This window comes from Lactuca saligna, chromosome 7, assembly GCF_052625555.1.
Source record: "Lactuca saligna cultivar CGN05327 chromosome 7, ASM5262555v1, whole genome shotgun sequence".
NCBI lineage: Eukaryota > Viridiplantae > Streptophyta > Magnoliopsida > Asterales > Asteraceae > Lactuca > Lactuca saligna.
Window position 1 is genome coordinate 72300572 of NC_136423.1, and position 22708 is coordinate 72323279.

The 22708-nt window shown below is 36.6% G+C and overlaps 1 long non-coding RNA gene across 1 annotated transcript; it reads right to left on the reverse strand.

Annotated features, from left to right (window-relative positions):
- Positions 1–3263: 3263 nt before the first annotated feature.
- LOC145005811 (uncharacterized) lies at positions 3264–11462 on the reverse strand. The gene is made up of 4 exons (XR_013662688.1): positions 11024–11462; positions 7774–7856; positions 4349–4485; positions 3264–4250 (listed from the first exon to the last, which is right to left on the reverse strand). It is a non-coding gene; the product is annotated as an uncharacterized LOC145005811 (long non-coding RNA).
- Between the last annotated feature and the right edge of the window lie 11246 nt (positions 11463–22708).

Genomic DNA, 22708 nt, shown 5'->3' on the forward strand with positions numbered 1-22708 from the left:
AGTAATGTCCGTCCCGATGAAAAATCCTGAAATAGGTTCCTTATAATAGACGTTATTTTTAGGAACGTAAGGTGAGGATAACGGAAATGGGTAATCGGGTTTATTGTTGATGGTTGAAATTAAATATAATTATTGTGGGTTGAAAACCCTATATGCTCACCAGGCTCCCAAGCCTGACCCACTCAGTTGATTTATTTAACAGGAAGTGGCGCAAGAGCTTAAGATGGGCGAACATCAAGTTGTTTTGTTTACAAGTCTGTATATGTATATATTTGTTGAATGACTTGTAATGCTATCGTTTATGCTTTATGATCTGTATCGGAACATGACATCTCGACTTTTGAATATGAAATGAAATCATATTTCTTTATGAAATGTTTTGATAAATATCTATTTTATCATGTTTTGTTTTTGGGAACAAATTCCGCATCTCTTTTAAAATTAAAAGGATTTACTCTGAAAATTATTTTAAAAAGCATAAATGAAATCGGTCTTTTCGGGCCGAGACTTTGGGGATGTCACAATAATGTATAATAACATTTCATTATTACCTCCCAATGCAGCACGTTGAACATACACTCTTTACATCGAGTTATGGACCATTTGAATGATTATTGTTATTGGTAACTCATGCCTGTTTGTTCTTATCCAATTGATGACGTCAGGAACGTCAATGAATTTCACATTGAGATGTACGTTATGGAAAAAAGCCCTGACCCATTTTGCAATGGCAATATTGTCAAGCCAATGAAGATCTTTCCTATTCACCTCATTTTGTAAACTGTTCAAACACGCATAAAAATCAGTGAAGATCATTTCTATTCACCCCATTTTGTAAGTTGTTCAAACACACATAAAAATCAGACACATTATGTGCTTTTCATGTCTTCTAGAACAACTGCTCCACAACTGTATTGCTTTCAGTGGACGCCCATATTTTATCAGCTATATTTTTACAACAATAGCCATGATATTAATTGGGGTAGACTCTCCGAACTGAAAAGTCTATGGACTCAGACATCACCTAAACATTCTTTCAGCCTCCTCATGAACCATATTCATGACTCATAATAGTTTATTGTTCCCAAAGAAAATGCTATGAGAAAGGGTTCATGATTTTATCTAAAGCAACCGCAATGTACATGGATGTTATGTATGTCCCAATTAGAGGTATGTAAACAACGAATATGATTGGTATCATAGACATGAGAAACGTACAAATCTAGAAGTAATGATAAGAATATTAGCCATATAACAACTTCAAATAACAAAAAATTTAGTATAAAGGATTACATACCATGCATCTCAATGCCACAAAACAAGATTATAAACGATTGTACGAATCTTTCTTAGTATACGTGAAGGTGTTAGGATTGGTTCTTTGCAGATTATGAAAGAAAATTGGTAGGTTGGAGAAACATTTTGTTTAATACCTTATTAAATAAACTCATTTTGACAACTTTCGACAAATTCTAAAAATGAAAATGGTTGTCCAATTTAAACGGAATCCGTATTCATTATTCCGTAGAACTGTTTAGGAATCTGCAGAGCTGTTTAGGAATCCATAAAGCTGTTTGTCAGCCCACATAACTGTTTGGGAATTCACAGAGTTATTTGTCATTCCGCAGAGCTATTTGTCATTCCGCATAGGTGTTTGTTAGTCCGCAAAGCTATTAGAGAATCTACAAAGCTATTTATAGTCCACATAACTATTTGGGAATCCACATAGTTATTTGTCCTTCCGTAGAGCTGTTTGTCAGTCCGCAAAACTTGTTGTCAGTCAGCAGAGCTGTTTCTCATTCCACATAGCTGTTTGTCAGTCCTCAAAGCTGTTTCTCATTCCGCAGAGCCAACCAACAATCGTTTTTCTTATTTAAGTAATCATTTATTCTTCAATAAACTCACACCTTTATTCTGAAATGGACGACAATGTACCAACTTCTTCAAATGCAGTGACATCGTCCAACGCTCCTCGTCCATGGACTACAAAGGAGGTGATGGTCCTAACACGATGTTGGAAGAACATTTACGAGGGTGTAACACCAATAGCTCCCCCTCATTGCCTTGTAGGTGACGAATAGATCCGCATAACAGATTTGTTCAACCATGAGATGGGAGAAGGATAACACCGACTTAAATCATATATTGTTAGTGAGTGGATGGAATTAAAGGAAAAAATCACATGGTTCAATCGATGTTATAATTATTTTAAAAATAGGCCATATTATTAAGCAAACAATGAATAATTTTTACAAGTTGTTAAATATCATTACATGATGGAGCATGATGGAAGTGAGTTCGAATATGATGACTTTTGGAATGAGGTTAAAAAAACCAGTATTTCATAGACGGTAATGTTTTATGTGTAATGTTTATGTAATGTTTGCTATTTCTTTATCTTATTATTTGTAATGTTTGTGTTTTCTATTGCCATGTATTTGTAGTGTTTTTAGTTTCTGTTCCAAAGAATAAACTATAAAACAACTCAAATTATTTCATAAATAACGTAATAAAAACCAAATATATAAAACTAACCTGATACAAAGTAGTACATATAAATAGCATGATAATAACCAAATACATCCAAACAACCTAATAAATACCCAGTACATAAATAATAACCTACTACAAACGCAATACAAATTAAATATACGGGAGATCTATTATAAGATTCCAAGGGGCTTCATAATTGAATTCCGACTCGTCGCTAATGAATTTGTATTCCTCTTTCACCTGCTCCGAGACCACTTCCTCATCTTTATTTAGTCGTGCGTCATCAATTTTGTTATAAAGATCGTTAAAAAACAAAATTTATGTTTTTACTGCATACTGTTTTGTTGCGATATCAGCAGTGTTGCTATAGTTTTCTACAGCGGTTTGAGGATCAACATTGAAGGTATATGTTAAAGGGTCTAAAAACTTGGATCATTCAAACTGATGCTCTCATACACATTAATGTATGCACGAGTTAGACGTAGGTTCTCAACACTCCATGGTCTGGAACCCATTGTGAGTGAAAATATGGAGGGTAATTTTTCAGAAAAATGAATCGAAGAAAGGGTACAAAGTAGATGAAATGATATGCATTCTAAAGTCATTTTATAGTAAAATCCTTACCGATGAAACCGTAATTTTAATATAATAAAATATTACTACTACAAAACTAACACAATTTGATACACGGTAGATGAAAGAATATTGTAAAAGTAGCACTACTTTGATGCAAAGTTAATGAAATAGTAATGCAAAAGTTTGTTGGAATACTAATTTTTTTTTTGTCTTATAAAAACTTCATAATAAACAGATTTTAAAATAAACTTCATTCATTTAAATCGAACCAGGTATAGTATGCTCCGTCTTTGTATTTCGTTTATTGGTTTTGTGAGTCTTGCGTCCTTTGGTTTTCTGTTGCTTGCGTCCCTAGGTATCATGTCTTACGCGTCCCTTGGATTTCTGCCTCATGCTTCCATTGGTTTTCTGTCGCTTGCACCCCTTCGTCTTCTATCACTTTTGTCCCACTTCCTGAAGACCCACACAATTTTCTACTTTTATTTTGCTACTTTGGGAAAATTTCCTTACACGTCCTTGTATTATGTGTTGTACTATGGCATCTACTGCATTTTTTGTTTAGTTCCTCACCTTGTGAGGGGATACCATTGGTGTTTTTCGGTCTACTTGCTTGACGTATTTCCATTACTGGAGGGTTAACAACCATAAAGTCATTAGGAATTTGAGGTCAAGTAATCGTACCTCATGGTAGGGCAATACGATCTAGTCCATATATCACATGGAATTTGACAAAGTACGTCCTACATCCAGTCTAAGAGTACAAAGTCTTCTTCAATATTGTTTAAATGCAGTGGTCTTGTAAGCTCTTACAAGCTTCCAAAAAAATTGCTATTTTTATTTTTATTTTTTCCAAAGGTGTGCACTATGTTTCCTTTTAGATAAAAACCACACAAGCCATGTTGAACATTTGGAAAAACATTTGAATACTTAACGACAAACGATGCAATCCTATCTGTTACCAATCTCAGCCCTTCAAAATCACCAATTCACTAATGTAGTTTTTCAAGGAACCATGTCCAAGAATCTATAGTCTCTTTTGGGAAGATTTCATACCTAATAGACAATATCTGATTGTTATCATCCATGGCTACTGCATGCAATATGGTACCTTTTTACTTTTCCTTCAGATGGCCACCATCCATAATAATAACTTTTCTACAAACCCCTTTGAAAGCACATATCTGCAACAACTTTGTAAAAATCATGAATATATTAATAATTTATTTTGTGTATAAAAACGATATACTTACAAAGTTTTAAATTTAATTAATTTATTTACCGTGCAACCAATAACGAAAAAACAATACTCGAAGCAATCCTCTAAATCAGTTTGTATGTACACCACAGTCCCAGGATTATGTTTCTTCAAGTTGTGAAAATAAACTGGAAGTTTGGAGCAACTTTCTTCGGGGGTCCCTGTCATCAATCCCATAGCAAATTCTATAGCATGTCATTCTTATGAATAATTCAAATTAATTTCTAGCAACACATTCATATCTCTAACAATATCTTTAGGCCTCTAAACTCTCAAACTACCTTGACCCATAATGTCATGCATTATGGTCCCCACAACTTCACTAGTTGCTTGCCCATGATTTGGGTGTATAAGCAATGAAGAACATGTGTGCTCCTCATTAAAAGTCTTAATTTCAAACATTTTTGTTCCTTTAATGACAGCTGCATATAAACGTCAATGACAATTTTCTTGCAAACAAACAACCTCGTACCGATATTTGCTTGATTTTTGAACCTTAATCTGAAACTTTTCTTTAACCGCTTTGAATTTAAGTGAAGTTGTTAGGTCTTTTTTGGTGTTATAGGTTTGAGTCATAAATATTTTATCATTCGGACCTAAACTGTGAAATGGTCAGGTTCAAAAATAGGTTCTGGACAATTAGGAATAGGAGGAATCCAATACAAATGATTTAAAGCAATTTTCCGTTGCATTTACTCATCTGCCGACCAGCCTTCATTTGATTTTTCATCATATAATTGATCATCAAAATCAAGTATATCTCCAAACTCAAATAAATTTTGTTGTTCTAATTCTATCATGTGCAATTTTGGTTCATTATCATTATCTGATAAAAAGTTATCATTATCTGATACAAACTTATTAGCAACTGAAGCTTTCTTTTCATAACCTACTCCCACGACATTTCCTCGTCCCCTACATCGGTTTCCACCAGATTGTCTTTCTCCACGACCTCTACTACTTTTTGCTCCAATAAACTGGTTGTTCACAACTGACTGTTCTTCAACTTCTTCACCTACCACCGATAAATACAAATGCACTGTTTGCTTTGTTTCAGATATTACATGTCTCAGGTGAACTACATCTGATTCATTTGCAAGCTCCATCACATACCCACACTCCGAGTGCTTAAAAGACAAAGATATATGACTATTGAACACACTAGCCTTATTTTCTAACCATTTGTAATAAAATCTGATGGTCAAAGTTAGGAGAAAGATTTAAACCAATGTTTTTCACATTATTTCTAACATAAACCTCATTTCCATTAACTGACTTTCATAACCCTCTCGTACACAAAATAATAAAACTCATTTTTATAAAACACTCTCTACAAAGACAATGAAAAAACAACTTCTAATGATTAAAACATTGATAAAAATGAAAAAAAAGTTGTTTCTGGTCACTAAAAGTCATAAAAAACGATAATAGCTTGAAAAAAAACATATATAACCATTAATTAATGCTTAAACACGACTACAACTACCATTTCCGCAGAGAAATAATGGATCCGCAGAGGTGTAGCAAAGATCTGCAGAGACGACTCTCCGGATCAATAAATTACCAATTCCTCAGAGATATTATAGATCCACAGAGGTCACGGGCGGAACATAAATAGTAAGATTAGGGGGCCGGAATCCAAAATTTTCAAAACATAATAATATAGACAAGAAAAAAATTGTTCAAAATTATGACAATAAACAAGAAAACTAGTAGAAAAAATATTGTCATGATGAAAATGAAATCTATCCACTTATTTTTGAAGTCTTGGAAAATTGTTTTTAAATTAAGCTTTTAGACTACGTTTCCAATCATAATGCGAAACCATAAATTATTCAAAAATTAGTCTTCTATTTTAGTATTAGACTATCATATAAATAAATATTCTACATTTTAATACTCTTTACTTTTACTTTATACTAATAAACAGATAGATAATTTGAATGTTCTAGTTTTTATTTCATTTTTTACAGCAACACTAATATATAATTTTTTAATCAAACAATTAATAAGTAATAAATAATTCTAATTAATGGATAATAGTTGTCCTACACTTCTAGCCTTCTAACTAGACCATAGTTATATTCATAGTTCACACTTTACAAAGTCCTGCAAGATCTATAATAGATTTTATAACAGTTTTGATGGGAGAAGAGAAAGGAGAACTAGAAAGAGAGATAGAAAAAAATACCGTGTTTACTCTCATGTGGAAAGGAGACCGAAGAGGGAGGTGGAGGCAATTAATCGGTAGAACACGACGGAAATCACGGATCAACAGTCCGGCGACGTAGTCAAGCAGCGAACGATGACGACGTTATTTCTGACGGTCGGAGACCAGTGGAGATCGGAGAAGATGCAGTTGTGCATCATCGTTATTTACAGCGGCCAGAGTAAATTTTAGGTTTTCTTAAACTCTTTGAGATAAAATAAGAATTATGTAATATGAGTATAATTTTTATTAATTTTATAGGATTTTACCGCTTTTACGTTCTAGTTTCCGAATATATTAATATTCTTTTTCCAAACAATAGCTCTTTTAAATTCTTGGAGTGATTATCGGATGTTTCATTGTTAATTGGTTTAGATTTTTGTTAATATTTAAATTGTTTCAATCGATTCAAACAGAGGGTGAGAGGGGCCTAATTACTCAATGACTCAATGCATTTTGGCTGTTGGATAATTTTTATAAATTATTTATACATATATGAGTATTAGGAAGCACAAAACCGAGGGGGCCATGGCCTCCCCCAGCCCCTGTTACGGTCCGCCACCGACAGAGGTGTACAATGGATCCGCAAAACCACCTCTACAGAACCATTGTAGCCACAGAATTTTTGTTATTTAGTGATGTCACGTCATTTCCGCAGTACTGGGTATCGTTCCTCAGAGGATTAAAGGGATCCACAAAGCCCCCTCTGCAGATCTGATGGTCATTTTCCAAAAATTAAAATTTCATGAATTTTCTCTTTAAAATATTACATTATTACCCCATATTTTCACATTCAAGAAGGAAGACAAATTGGGCTAATTACATAAAAAAACACATTATACTTCGGTTATTTTTGCGTTTTAATCACTAATCCTATATTTTTCCAATCAAATCATAAAAGTTTTAGATAATTTTTTCCAAATTAATTATTTTTACATGTTGTATCAAGTTTCACAGGTAATTTTCTAAATTAACCTTTTTGATATGTTATATCATGTCAAAATGGTTAAATTGGAAAAACAATTATGGTTAGAGTGGAAAAAATGAATAATAAGTGGTTATACTGCAAAATTGTTCAAAATATATATATATATATATATATATATATATATATATATATATATATATATATATATATATATATATATATAATAAGTGGTTATATGTTCACATATAAGCAAATCCTATTGAATTTGAAATCTCTTTAAAGAAATTAAAGAGTAAGCATCTGGTAACATACCTTCATTGAACCCAAAAAGTGAAAACTAAACTCTGCAAGCTACATTATGGATAATCACTTGGGTTGATGTTTAAAAAGCAAGGCTGCAACCAAAAAGAACAATAAATATCATTTAAGAAGGACAAATTAGGAATTACAGAATTGTCATAAAAAGAGGGGGAAAATTTCATATATACCCTAAATAAAGAAGGAAATATCGTATTTTCCCTAACTAATATCTAAATATCATATATATCCTAAATAAGCATCTATAATATTATATTTGCGCAAAATGTTTTTTTTAATATTTTATAATCATTTTAAATCATTATTTTTATACATTGACTATTATACCCCTTTTATAAAACTATATTTAAAATTTCATATATACCCTTGAATTGTCAAAATATCATATTTACCCAAAATTATCATTTTATGACTTAGTATAAACAAAAGTGTTTTAATCGATTAAGATCTTATTTTATATGTTTGTTATTAAAAAAATTGATCGATTATATTTATCATTAGAAAGATAAATAATAAAGATGAGAAATGATAACAATAAAAGTAATCATTAACCTATTAGTCTACCATCGACATATATATAGTCATGCAATCTTAAAAAAATTAAAAAATACTACATCTAAGAACAAAAAATCAAGTTTACCAAATTCAACTAATAAACAAGTTTACCAAGTTTAAAAAATTAAAAACTAAGGACATATTTTTTCATGTGGACACTTAACCTTGTGTGTCTCAAACAAGTTTACAAAGTTCTCAAAAACAAAATAATTTTAACTAACAATAAAAACTTTTGAAAACAACTAATTATCACAGACACATATTCCTTTTTCTTGAGGTTGATGTTTCACTTGGATCTAAATCTTGAAGTGCAGGGTTCTTGCATGTCTTTTCACGATGTCCGTATTCCCCACATCGTGGACATTTGTGCCTTCTTTTCGACTCATCAGATGATTTGATCCTATTTTTTTTCGGCCGTCCAACCGGGCGTTTGATAATAGGTGGATATATTTTCTACCCATCTTTTTGCATCCATTGATCCGCTCCAGGCATTTGAAAAAAAATCCACTAGAAATATTAAAGATCATTGGAATCTTATCCTATTGTAATACTTCTGTTTCCTTCTAGTGGATTTTTAATATTTTAGTGATCTTTAATATTTCTAGTGGACACAACACTCCAACGTAACAATCTTTTACGCATGTATAATATCAAAGACGCCAGGTAATACAACACTGAAACTGATTATGTAACAGATCAGGTAGGATATTATATCTTCTCACCATTGGACACAACACTTCACGCATATTGGAAAGGCTCTACATATAGGTGTATAATCACATAGAACACACTTCACGCATGTATAAGCAAGAACCAGGGATGAAATCACTAGAGATATGAATAACGTATTACCTGGTGTCGAAGCCGCTAATATTAGAATCGCTAATTGGCTATGATCAGTCGAGGTTTTCTAGAGTAGATGACGACGATGCAAGAATGATGGAGGCGACGATTGCATCTTTCATCAACGTAGGGCTTTGGTAATTTGTTTGGAAAGGGGTATTATGGTCAATTTGTTTATTTTTTATAATTAAAATTATTTTAAATAATAGTTATTGATTATAAAAGTATTAAAATTTAAAATTAGGGCAAATATGATATTATAGATGCTTATTTAGGATATATATGATATTTAGATATTAGTTAGGGTAAATATGATATTTCCTTCTTTATTTAGGGTATATATGAAATTTTCCCAAGATAAAATGATCATAACACTCATGGTATTTTCACTTTTATAAGTCGACAAAATGATTTATCAATCACATAATATCAGGTTTGCAAAATCAGATCAATTGCATAAACTGGGAAAAATGTGAAACTTTGTTGCATAAATGTGCATTTAACCTTTTATTTATTTTTCCCCACAAGAAAAATGATTGTAGTATATGTGATTATGTGAATCCGAGTCTTGTATAGCAAAACAGTCATTTTATAGGCTTTTCAAACATCTTCTTTTATGCAATCTATGCATGTCAGCTTCTAAGAAAAAATAAATTGATCTACTGAACATAATATGAATCTAGAAAGTAACTTTCTTAATCTTATTATTTTATCACTTCATATATATGATATTATTATCTGAAGTGGCAGAGTACACATAGTTACCTAGTTTCACATCGAAAGATAGGGAACACGATATTTACACATGTTCCCTTTTATAAATTCATTTACATTATAATTGTTCTACTTCTACTGAAACCACTTAATTATGCTATTTAATATATACAGTTGGGCTAACCTAACAAATAATAATAACTCTTAATCGTTCTTTTACAAAGATCTATGTATTCATGCTTCCTAAAGTGAGAGAGTTTACAAAAAAGGACACATGAACATTAGGTATATTAATGATGACAATAACATAATGACATGTAACAATTGTTGCAATATTAATTCAAATTTCAAACACCCCTTAACCTATTTTCATGGGAGTTTGGTTTTGTTATTGTTATTGTTGTATGTATTCATGAATCATATATACAGATTTCACAATATATGATCTATATAAATAACAAATCTCTTTTTTTTTTTTTCACAAGCCAACTATTATAGCAAACGGTCATTTACATGAAAATTTTCTTGGATAAGTTTTAAAATAAAAGAAATAATATACACTTTCAAAGCACCTAAAAGATCATAATTGCGGGCATTTGAAGAAAGTAGGAACATCTATTGGCTGAAATCTTATCCTTTTCTTTTTTTCGATCAGGAAAAGAAACATAAAGACATTATGTTTTCGTGAAATTTGTCATCACTAAACTCCAAATATCTTACTACAGCAAAAAATCAATAAAAAGAAAAGTTATCCAAATTCACAAAACTTCATACATATGAAAGAAAAAGATATGAGATAAATTTAGAGAAGCAAACACACACAAACAGTCAGAATTAAGATATCATATATCCATATGTATCTGATTGTCACAACATGAGGAAATCCAAGAGAAAAATACCAAATTTCAATACTATAAATTAGTAGATAGATCATAGATTTATGGGTATATATCAAAATAAATTATTTTAAAGATTCATGCATATAACAGGAGGAAGTAAAAGCGAAGATGAGTAACGCTTATCATCGTATTCACATGTGATCACACATAAACGCGACAGGAAACAGATAAAAGTAAATAAATACATCTGCATTAAAAAAAAAAAAAACTAATAAATTGAAATAGAAAAAGACCTTCGAGAGAGTACCCTGACTCTGAGTGGATAAACATGAAAATGGCAATGAATTGGCTTCTTTCTGACTTCAGTAAACCTGATTCCACCAATCAGAAATTGTTCGATTTTTTGAATCATTTTTCTTTCGAAATTCTGTCTCCCCCATCTTTTAGATTCCATTCACACAAAGGTGATGTAAGAAAGTAGGATAAGAGAAAATTGTAATTCATAGGACCTGCGATTTTGGGAGATCAAGTTGCAAAAAGTTAAGGGGGAACAGAAGAAATACGATCCGACCATTGGATGCTCGTCTGATCTTTAACACCTGAGAGAGAGAGAGAGAGAGAGAGAGAGAGTGAGTGACATTGTATCTATCTTCGTTAAGGAGTGTGTGACCTGAAAATTGTCAGTCCTCTGAAAAAAAGAAAGTAAAACTCATTAGTTGAATAGTAATTCATATCAACTTATTTATGCTATTTGTTTGATTCACAAAGTTTTTGGAAGGTTTTATATGATTGGAAGGTTTTATATAATCACAAAGGTTTTATATAATTGGAAGGTTTTATATAATCACAAAGGTTTTATATAATCATACAACCATTTTACCATATAGACACACTAATTTAATTTTAAAATATTTTTATTGGTTGAAATTATATTGTTTCCGAAAAAACTGATTATAAGTAGTAAATTATAGGTTGACTTTTTAAAAATTGATCAATAGGGTGTCTTATTAGCAACATCTATAAAAAATTAATAATATATTTATGAAAACCAGGTTATAATCTGTAGAGTTTATGGTTGACCAAATAAAACAATATATAAACTTCAAAAGTGTAAGAGAGAATCGAAAAAAAAAGATTTAAACGTATTAGACTACATTTATTTGTATGATTCTTTGTATTCTTTGTGTAAGTTATATGTAATTATTGTATGTCTCTTTGTATTCTTTGTGGGGGTTATATGTAATTATCTACACTATATAATGAGCATACCCCCATATCTTTTGATATGGAGATTCATTTACACATGGTATCAGAGCCAACCCCTCTCTTCCTCTCCCTCATTAAACTTTTGATTCCTCTTCTCCTCTTCTCTTATTTTCGGTTTTCTTATTCCCTTCTCTCATCATGTCAACATCCAACCCCACTGATACGACCCTTCCCATGAACACTATCCTTCACCTCATCACCATCCGCCTCTCCTCCAGTAATTACTTTCTACGGGTGAATCAAATGACCCCACTCATCTCCTACCAACAACTTCTTGGTCATGTTGACAACTCTTCTATAATGCCCCGTCATCATCCGTAACGCTTGTGTTTCGAGGCTAAGCATGGATGCAATAATGTAATAGTTATGGTCAACAAATATACCTCATTTTGAAGTAAAAAAAAAAGAATTATTCGAGTATTATGTGAATCATGTAAATTTATGTACTTTATGTTTGTTTATTATGATATAATAAATCAAGAATGAAAATAAAAGCCAAAAATAAAGATATAGATAGATCCAATATCTATGAAGAAAGTTGTAGTGGTCGTGACAAGGATTTTGGGGCTATAACGAACGATCAAATCCGAGTTATATTGAAGAAGTTATGGCATTTTGAAGTTTCGCGATAAAACCGGCACGACACTGTGAGACGTAAATAGTGAATTTGTGATAAAGTACTTTTTAGCCTTAGCAATCTAAATGAAAGTTGTAGCGTACATTAAACCGAGAGCATGCTTAAAAAAACACCCAAATATGACTTCGTATGAGGAAGTTATGATTTTTCTAAGATTTTGCTTAGTAGTGCACAACCCGAAATTCGAATAGTAGATTGAACAATTTTTAGCCGACACAACCTAAACAAGAATCGAAGATCTCGTTAATAGTAGTGTAACGATAAAAAGACAGATGAAAACGAACGTCGGATGAAAAAGTTATGAATTTTTAACGGACTATTCCTTTCCCGGCCTGTTAAAAATATAACTTTAAAAAAAATAATAAAGTTAAAATTAGCCAACGGAGTCCAAACAAAAGTTGTAGAGTAAGGTGCCGCCTACGCGTAGATATAAAGAACGTTGAAAACGGAGCTCGTACGCGAAAGTTACTGACGTTAGAAGTTGGAGGTGGGCTGTGCGAGAACCAATGACGTGGCACGATCCCAGTCGTTGCTTGTTGCCCAAGGCCTCGCTTCGGATGATGACACCTGGTGCGAGGGTTACACCAAACGTAATCTGAGAACGCCCAACATAGCCGAAGGATGCCTTGCATGCGGAGTACGCCCCGCGTACCGAAGCTCGTACGCCCAACAGTCTCTTTTATTCTGCGGTCGGAGGAGTGCCACGACGATCCATCAGAAGTGCGATGCGTGTTGTACGAACGAGCCATTACGCCCAGCGTAGGTCCGAGGTACGCCCAGTGTACTGAAGCCTCGCTTGGCTATAAAAAGGCTATGAAGGCAGCACATATTTCACACCAAATTCAACCTTTCTTTCTCTACACACACACACACACTCTCTCTCTCTCTCTCTCTCTCTCTCTCTCTAGCCTCCAAACCCCCCAAAGCCAAAGGTACCCCTAGAACTAGTAGGAAGCCCTAGAGCTCCCGAAGGCTCCGAGAAAAAGAGTTTTTCGGTTTGAAACTCTATCCGTGCAGAGCCTGGGTTTCAAGCAAACTTTCCGGTTTCGTCAAAGAAGATTGTTTAAAGAAACGAAGTGCTGTCTGAATCACTCCTTATCAGGTAAGTGCATAGTTACTTTCATCTTACACATAGATATGAAGTATTTTATATAATTTACGTGCAATGTGTACTATCTGTATACTTGAGATTTGTGCTAGATGAAAGATTTAAACTTTGTTTTTCATATCTAAGCTGTATATGTATTTTATACTTTGAGATCCATGTTGGATGAAAGATCTAAACTTCTTTCTTTTCAGATTTGAACTATTCTTCAGATCTAGATTGTATATGTATTTTATACTTTGAGATCTATGTTGGATGAAAGATCTAAACTTCTTTCTTTTCATATCTGAACTTTTTCTTCAGATCTAGACTGTATATATGTATTTTATACTTTGAAATCTATGTTGGATGAAAGATCTAAACTTCTTTCTTTTCAGATCTAAACTATTCTTCAGATCTAGACTGTATATGTATTTTATACTTTAAGATCTATGTTGTATGAAAGATCTAAACTTCTTTCTTTTCAGATATGAACTTTTTCTTCAGATCTAGACTGTATATATGTATTTTATACTTTGAAATCTATGTTGGATGAAAGATCTAAACTTCTTTCTTTTCAGATCTAAACTATTCTTCAGATCTAGACTGTATATGTATTTTATACTTTAAGATCTATGTTGTATGAAAGATCTAAACTTCTTTCTTTTCAGATCTGAACTTTTTCTTCAGATCTACACTGTATATATGCATTTTCTACCTTGATATCTACGTTGGATGAAAGATTTAAACTTTGTTTTTCAGATCTAAGCTGTATATGTATTTATATCTTCAGATCTATCCTGAATGAAAGATTTAGACTTTATTTCAGATCTGAACTATATTTTTTTTTTTTATCTACGAGTATGTTGGGTAGTACATGGGTAGATAAGTGATGAGGGATGAAAGATGATATAGATGAATATTGGCAGTTGTGCCACAACCTAGAGATGATTTTGAAATGTGATGTACTCTAAACATCCTAGTAGTTGCACCTATAGGATAATGTCGGCCGCTGTGCCTAATAGAGAACATCATAATCCTGGCAGATGCACCTAATATATGATACTAGCAGCTGTGCCTAGTTGAGAAGAACACAATCTTGGCAGCTGCACCTAAAGGATAATATTGGCAGTTGTGCCTAATAGATGACATTAGCAGTAATGGACTTCGCATGCCTTCCCGAGGATAAACTTTAGGAATGAATGAATGAAGGATAGCTGATTCTTAGGGTAGATCCTTAAGAATAAAGAAGATAATGGGGATGGGTAGTTAGGTTAATTTTTTGATGATTAAACATAATTATTATATTATTGTGGGTTGAAAACCCTATGTACTCACCAGGTTTCCCAACCTGACTCACTCAGTTTATTTGTATCACAGGTGTCAATATAAAGCTACATTACACTGAGAGATTAAAGAGATGTAGATCACTAGTGTAAATGAATGTAAGTTATGTTTATGATTATGTTTCTGTATTGATGTTGACATCCCAAAGTTTTAAAAAGAATAGAATACATTTCTTCGAAAATGCTTTGATAACATATTTATCATGTTTTTCTGGGAACAAAATTTCGCAACATTTTTCTTTAAAACTATACTCTGATTTTAAATATGAAGCATAAACAAATTGGTTTTTCTGGCCGTGAAAATGGGGATGTCACATCATCTATTACGGTTGATAACAAGACCACCGTGAACCCGAAGTTTGCAGAGTGGCAAGTCACGGACCAACGTGCCCTCATTTTGCTTCAAGCATCTCATACCGAAGAGGCATTTTCTGAAGTGGTGGGTCTCTCCACCGCCCATGCTGTTTGGATGGCTCTCGAGTCCGCCTACGGAAACTCTTCTATGGAGCACGTTCAGAATCTTCGTGAGCAACTCCGTCTCCTTTCTAAAGGTATCACTTCTGTTTCAGATTATGGTCATCGTTTTAAGGCTATCTGTGATCAACTAGCCGCCATTGGTCACGCAATTGATGAATCAGACAAGTGCCATTGGTTTTTATGTGGTCTTGGTGGCTCTTTTGAATCATTTTCTGTGGTGATTCGTGCGTCCCGCCATGCTCACCTTTTCCGTGATTTGCTTTCCCAAGCCGAGGGGCATGAAATGTTTCTTACCTTGCTTAATGGTTCGTCACCGCCTCCCGTTGCTTTCATTGCTAAGACTCCTCCCAGGCGCACCTCATCGGCTGTTGGGCAAGGTCTTGGGGCTCCTTGTGGTGGTGGCACTTGCAGTAGTCGTGGTCATGGGCGTCATTTCCCTCATTACCAACTATGTCGTACCAATGGCCATTATGCAAATTAGTGCCCGAAACTGTCCTCGTTTGGCTCTTCGCCCCCCGTGAATGACACCGACTTGGTGAAAGCCTTTCTAGCCAAATGTAATGTCAATAATACTCCCGGCCCATATTTGTATGTTGATTCTAGTGCCTTGGATCATATGGTGTCTTCCTCGGGATCGGTTTCTCATCCCACACCGCTCAATGGTGATGGGTCGGTTCAATTTGGTAATGGTAATACTCTTCGTATTTTATCTATTGGACATTCTTATCTTGCTAATGGACTTTGGTTACGGGATGTGTTAGTGGTTCCCTGTCTCTCAAAAAATTTACTCTCCATTAGCCGGTTAACTTATGATAATAACATGGATGTTCTTTTCTCCAAATATTATTGTGAAATTCAGGGCTGGGAAATGAAGCGGGCTCTAGCTCGCGGACAATGTGATCATGGGCTCTATATTCTTCCTAATAAACCGATGGCACGTGCTTTCTTTGGTTGGAATGGATAGATGGCCTCTTTTGAGTTATGGCATTCCCGTTTGGGACATGCGTCGTTTGACTCAATTTCTTTGTTAAATAAACTTGGACTTGTTTTGGTGTCTTCTATTTCACCTAAACTGGTTGTACGTTCGCTGTGCCAACTAGAGAAAGCACATCACTTAACCTTTGATAATAATGATAAACATGTCGCTTGTGTTTTAGATTTGGTGCATTGTGACCTTTGGGGCCCATCTCCAGTTACTTCAGTTGATTATTATCGCTATTATGTGACGTTTGTTGATGATTTTTATCGGTTCACATGGCTTTATCCGCTTAAGTCCAAATCGGATTTTTATATGGTGGTTGAGATGTTTATTACATTTTTTGAAACCCAATTGCAGCACCCGGTTCCCGGTACGTATTTTCATTCAAGTAATTATAACATTTTTTCCTGGGATGCAGCGAGTTGAAGGTCCAAATCATCGAGTACAATCGACTTTAGACATGGGAGTTTAGTGACCTACTCGACGAGTCGGAAAAAGACTCGGCGAGTAGGTTCTGTTTGAACAAAACCCTAAATCCGATGGATTTCACCCTATTTAAACGTCTTCACACAGCCTCCATCGCCCCTTATGCTCCCAGAACACCTCATACTGAAACCTTAATCGTTTTGTGAGATCTAAGGCCCTTTTCAGTGATTTTGGTAGTTTGTGATCACAAGAAAGAAGTAAAAGTTTGAGGAGCCAAGAGGAAACCAGAAGATTTCGAGTTTGTGCAACACGTACAGCTCTTTAGAGGTATAAAGCTTATAACTTGTTCATTCATGTTCTAGAACCCTTTTGGAGTGAATTAGGGTTTTTAGGAACCATTTTTGGTGACAAATCATAAGTGCAATCATGGTTGGGGGTCAAGACTCCAGATCGAGGGTCCTTAGGGGACTACATGGCCTAAAATGGCCAACTTTGTAGCCATTGAGAGCCACATGCACTTTTAGACCTCATTTTTGGGTCCATTAAGCTTATACTCCCATGCATGCACGTAAAGTTCGTAACTTTACTTGCTAGATCGATCTTAGAAGCCCAGATCTGCCCTTTGGATGAGTGTTGTACATCAGAAATAATGATATAAGATTTGGACAACACCTACTCGTTGAGCTGTTCTTGGACCTCGGCGAGTCCAGGGCTTGAGTCCCCAAGCTGTTGAGGTTCAAAGGAACGCAGTTGAATGTTAGAAGGGTCTTAGAGGGGTCCACGGGAGTGACTCCACATATTGGACTTAGCAATGGACCTGGGAATCATAGGAATCGATGAGTGTATGAACAGACTCGGTGAGTCCAAGGCAATCTCCTAACCCTTTGAAGATGGACACGACGAGTTGTTCATACAACTCGGCGAGTCGGATGAAGGTTCATTCGATGAAATTATAGAAGGATAACTCATCGATTCTTTTCTAAACTCGACAGGTAGAGTCGGGAAGGGGTTAGATGAAAGAATAGGGACTCAGCGAGTTGGCGGCTTGACTCGGCGAGTTAGGTCAATTGGAAGTTGACTTTGACCAGGATATTGACTTTGGCCAAGGGTAAAATAGTCATTTTAGACTAAGGGTAGTTATCAACTTCTAACTAGGTGTCTTTATGGGAATTATAGCCGGAGAATCGTCAAAGCAGCAGACAGAGACTTCTCACTCGGATTGACATCATTCATTCATACGAGGTGAGTTATCTTCTAGTAGCGGTGGGTCTATGGCGACAATGTCGGCCCACCAGTAGAAGTTGTATGTTAGATGATTGTCTTTGTGATATTCATCTAGGTTTGCTACTACCTGATATGTTATATGTTGGCATGATATGTTATATGTGATAGTGGTAGTAGGAAGGGAATAGTCCCCAAGTTCGGCTATTAGTACCGAAGGGTAGGTCGGGCACCCCGAATATTCCTGACAATATGTTATGATATGATTATATGTTTGCATGATATGTTATATGTGATAGTGATAGTAGGAGGGGAATAGTCCCTGAGGTTCAGTTGTTAGGACCAAAGGGTAGGTCAGCACCCCATAATGGCTTGACACGGGTAGGTCAACACCCCAAAATGGCTTGACACGGGTAGGTCGGCACCCCAGAATGGTTGTACCGGGTAGGTCGGGGACCCCATAATTGCCCGATAGTATGTATGCTATATGATTGTATGGTATGTGGTACGATGGGGGAACTCACAAAGCTTTGTGCTTATCGTTTTCAGTTTTGTTTCAAGTACCTCTTCAGCGAAGGGGAAAGACTCGACGCGGTAGCTGCACGTCATACACACACATTGGATTTCCGCATTATGAGCTTTCTTAGGATTGTAATCTGACAACGTTACTACTTTTACGATATGATTTTCAGACATGATATTATGTTTTACAAATGATATGACTTGATGATGTTTTCTGATAAATGTTTTCCAAATTGTTATATTAAAACAAAATTTTTTGGACTTGAAATATTGGGACATTACAAGTTGGTATCAGAGCGCTGGTTTGAGAGATTCAGACACACCCTCGGGAGTGTCTGGACTCAAACCGAGGGATTAAAAGATTTTTACAAAGTAAATGGTTTTCTAAAATCTAAGTTAAGGAGTTTTGAGAAAGAACAAGGTGTGCGATGTGCGCGACCGAACGAGCTCAAGTAAGTTTTCCCCAAATTACCCATACAAGTTTATGTTATGACTATCAGCTAGTAGAACAGCATGCTAGATTAGGACTAAGGATCTAGGAACGATGCCTTATGTGCCTGTTATAAGTGTTTTTGAGTTGCATGATAGTGTTGGTTAGACAGAGGTAGAATGGCCTGTTTAGATTATGCCTGATTATATGAGCTTACATCGCCTGTTAGTACAGATTCTTGTTATGTGAATAGAATTGCTTGAGCTTGCTCCTTTCCTGGCTGAATGTTGCTTGCTTTGTGCTTTATGGGACTCTGAGTAATGGAATTAGCTATTAAGTGAATACGTTAAAGTCACATGCAATCAGGGTTGAATAATATGAGAGTATTGGATTTGACCATATTGCGTAGCTCTTGTCTGAGTCTTCACCGTTGTACGGATGAGTCCCTTACTCGAAAGATTATCCAAGCCTTGTTACAAGTGATAGTATTCAGGTGATAGCTAATTGGCATTACGAATATGCTTTCAATAGCTGAGGACTGATTTGGAGTTGGAGATTTCCCTAGGGTAAGCCTAAGATGAGAGTAGCAGAGGATAGTGGTAGTAGAAGGGACTTGGTGGAGTCAAGGCAATTCTAGAGGAAAGTACGGATAAATGTGGAAGGTAGTATAGGCCCGTACTACTGAAAGCATAGGATCCATACTTAAGCCAAGGAAGGCTGAGACAAGACCAGGGAACTTGTGGTAGACGTGATCCCTCTAAATATATATTAGTATTTCTGACGATTATCATTATGTGTTTACAGAATAGTGGTACTACGTCCTAGACCAGCAGTTGGCAGTTCGAGAGAGGGATCAGGTCCGGGTTCGGGTTTCGAACTAGTGGATGAGAGGCTACGTGAGTTTATTGCGTCAGAGATCACTAGAGGCATCCTTGATGTGACCCCGATTATATTTGGGTTGATCAAGGAAGGGATAGTAGAGCTGATGGAGGATCGCCTCAGGACGTTCTTGAGTGACATGGCGGCCAGCCAGTCAGTATCACACTCATTGTCCTTTAAGGACTTTAGGGGCAGTGGTGCGCCGGATTTCCATAGGGAGAAGGACCTTATTGTTGCCAGACGATAGATTGCAGACATTGAGTCTGCACAGTTGACCAGCTTCTACCCCGAGGGGTTGAAGGTACGATATGCAGCAGGATGCTTGAGGGACAGGGTCAGAGATTGGCGGGAGTCGGTTGGTGACTCTCTAGGAGTCTCGGCTATCGAGGCTATGCCATGGCTGGATTTTGTGCCCGGTTCAGGGATGAGTTCACACCTGCGGTGGAGCTTTAGCAGTTGGTCCGGGAGTTCTTGGATATGAGGCAGACGACCGAGATAGTGGTATAGATCACTGCCAAGTTCTAAGGATATGAGTAGGACCCGCTATTACGACATGTTGCGAGCCGATATTCGGGAGCATGTTAGCTTTTCAGATTGTCCTACCTTGGATTCCATGATTTCCAGGGAAAAGGGAAATTGATTTAGAGCACATCCGTAAGAGGAAGGAAGAGGATAGACAGATGACTGGGGTTTTGGGGAAGAAGCCCAATGGATCAGACACTAGGCCGAAAGGCCAGTCGAGGTAGGGCCGCTGCAGGAAATGTGGCATGCCACATGAGGGAGCTTGTACGTTGGGATCGTCAAGCTGTTATAAGTGCAGCAAGACGGGGCACTTCAGCAGGGATAGTAGCGCCCCTGCACCTACCATTTAGGCATCAGAGTTGCTATGTTTCCACTGCAACTAGAGGGGCCATAAAAAGGCCAATTACCCCTAGTTGACAGCAACATCAGTGCCAGTGAAGGCGCCGGCTCCAGCGACCCTACAGATTACGGATGGATGGCAGGGAAAGATAGAGGCTCCAGTGGTGAGGAGCCGAGCCTTCTAGTTGACTACAGAGGAGGCATGTGCCGCACCCAATGTGGCGACGGGTATGATCTCTTTTCCTTGGTTTTTATTTATATGATGCGTATGATATTGATGTGTTATGTGTATACATGTTTAGCATCGTTCCATGTGAACGGTATCCCATTACAGGTGTTGTTCGACTCAGGTGCCACTCGATCCTTTGTTTCTCTTGCACTTAGCAAGAGGTTCCCTGATTCTTCAGGCATGTTGGATTGCCCTTTAGAGGTTGAGATTGCCGACGACTGATCAGTGTGAGCATTAGCAGTATTTTGAGATTGCGTACTGAGGCTATTCGAGGAGTGCTACCTAGTAGACTTGGTTCCCATTCTGTTGCATGGGAACAAGGTGATTATAGGCATGGATTGGTTGAGCCCTAATGGGGCGGTGATAGACTGCGTGCAACAGTTAGTGCAAATCAACACCAAGAGGGGGAGAGTTGGTGATCCACGGTGAGAGGCCACATCATGGACCCACATTATGTTCAGCAGCGAGGGCTAGGCGCTACCTACAACAGGGTTGCGCTGGGTATGTAACCTATGTTATGGATACCCGAGAGGTAGGTAAAGCGATGGTAAGCGATGTTCCAGTGGTACGGGACTACGCAGATGCGTTCCCATAGGAGCTTCTTGGGATACCTCCGGAACGGCAGGTGGAGTTCAAGATCGACCAAGTCCCTGGTGCAGCTCTGATAGCCAAGGCACCATATCGGTTGGCTCCTCCCGAGATGTAGGAGTTGTCTATGCAGCTGCAGGAGCTGCTAGATAAGGGATTTATCAGGCCGAGAAGGTCGCCTTGGGGAGTCCCGATCCTGTTTGTCAAGAAGAAGGATGAGTCCCATCGCATGTGCATAGATTACCGGGAGCTGAACAAGGTGACACTGAAGAACCTTTACCCACTTCCAAGGATAGATTACTTGTTCGAATAGCCTCAGGGAGCATCTTGGTTTTCCAAGATAGACTTACGCTCAGGCTATCATCAGATGAGGGTCAGAGATGAGGATATACAGAAGACTGCTTTTCAAACTCGCTATGGCCACTACGAGTTTGTGGCGATGACCTTCGGGCTCACCAATACTCCTGCCGCGTTCATGGATCTCATGAACCGCATATGCAGACCGATGCTGGATTGGTCCATGATAGTTTTTATCGACGATATGCTGGTCTACTCCAAGACGCAGAAGCAACATGAGGAGCATCTGTGAGAGGTTTTGGATATTCTGAGGAGGGAGAGCTTGTACTCCAAGTTCTCCAAGTATGAGTTCTAGTTGCATTAGGTGCAGTATCTTGAGCACCTTGTCAACTAGAATGGTATTCTGGTCCACTCGGCTAGGGTGGAGGCCGTGATGATATGGGAGGTTCCGAAGTGTCCATCTAAAATTCGAAGTTTATTGGGACTAGCCAGCTACTATTGGAGATTCATCCAGGATTTCTCCAAGATAGTCGTACCCTTTACTCGGCTAACTAAAAAGGTCTCGTCTTTTGTTGGGGGCCTGAGAATCAGGCAACGTTCAAGACAATGAGATAGATATTGTGAGAGGCACCGATGTTAGCCTTGCTGGAGGGCGTGGAGGATTTTGTAGTATACTGCGATGCCTCTATTTTGGGCTTAGGCATAGTATTGATGCATAGGGGGCATGTCATTGCCT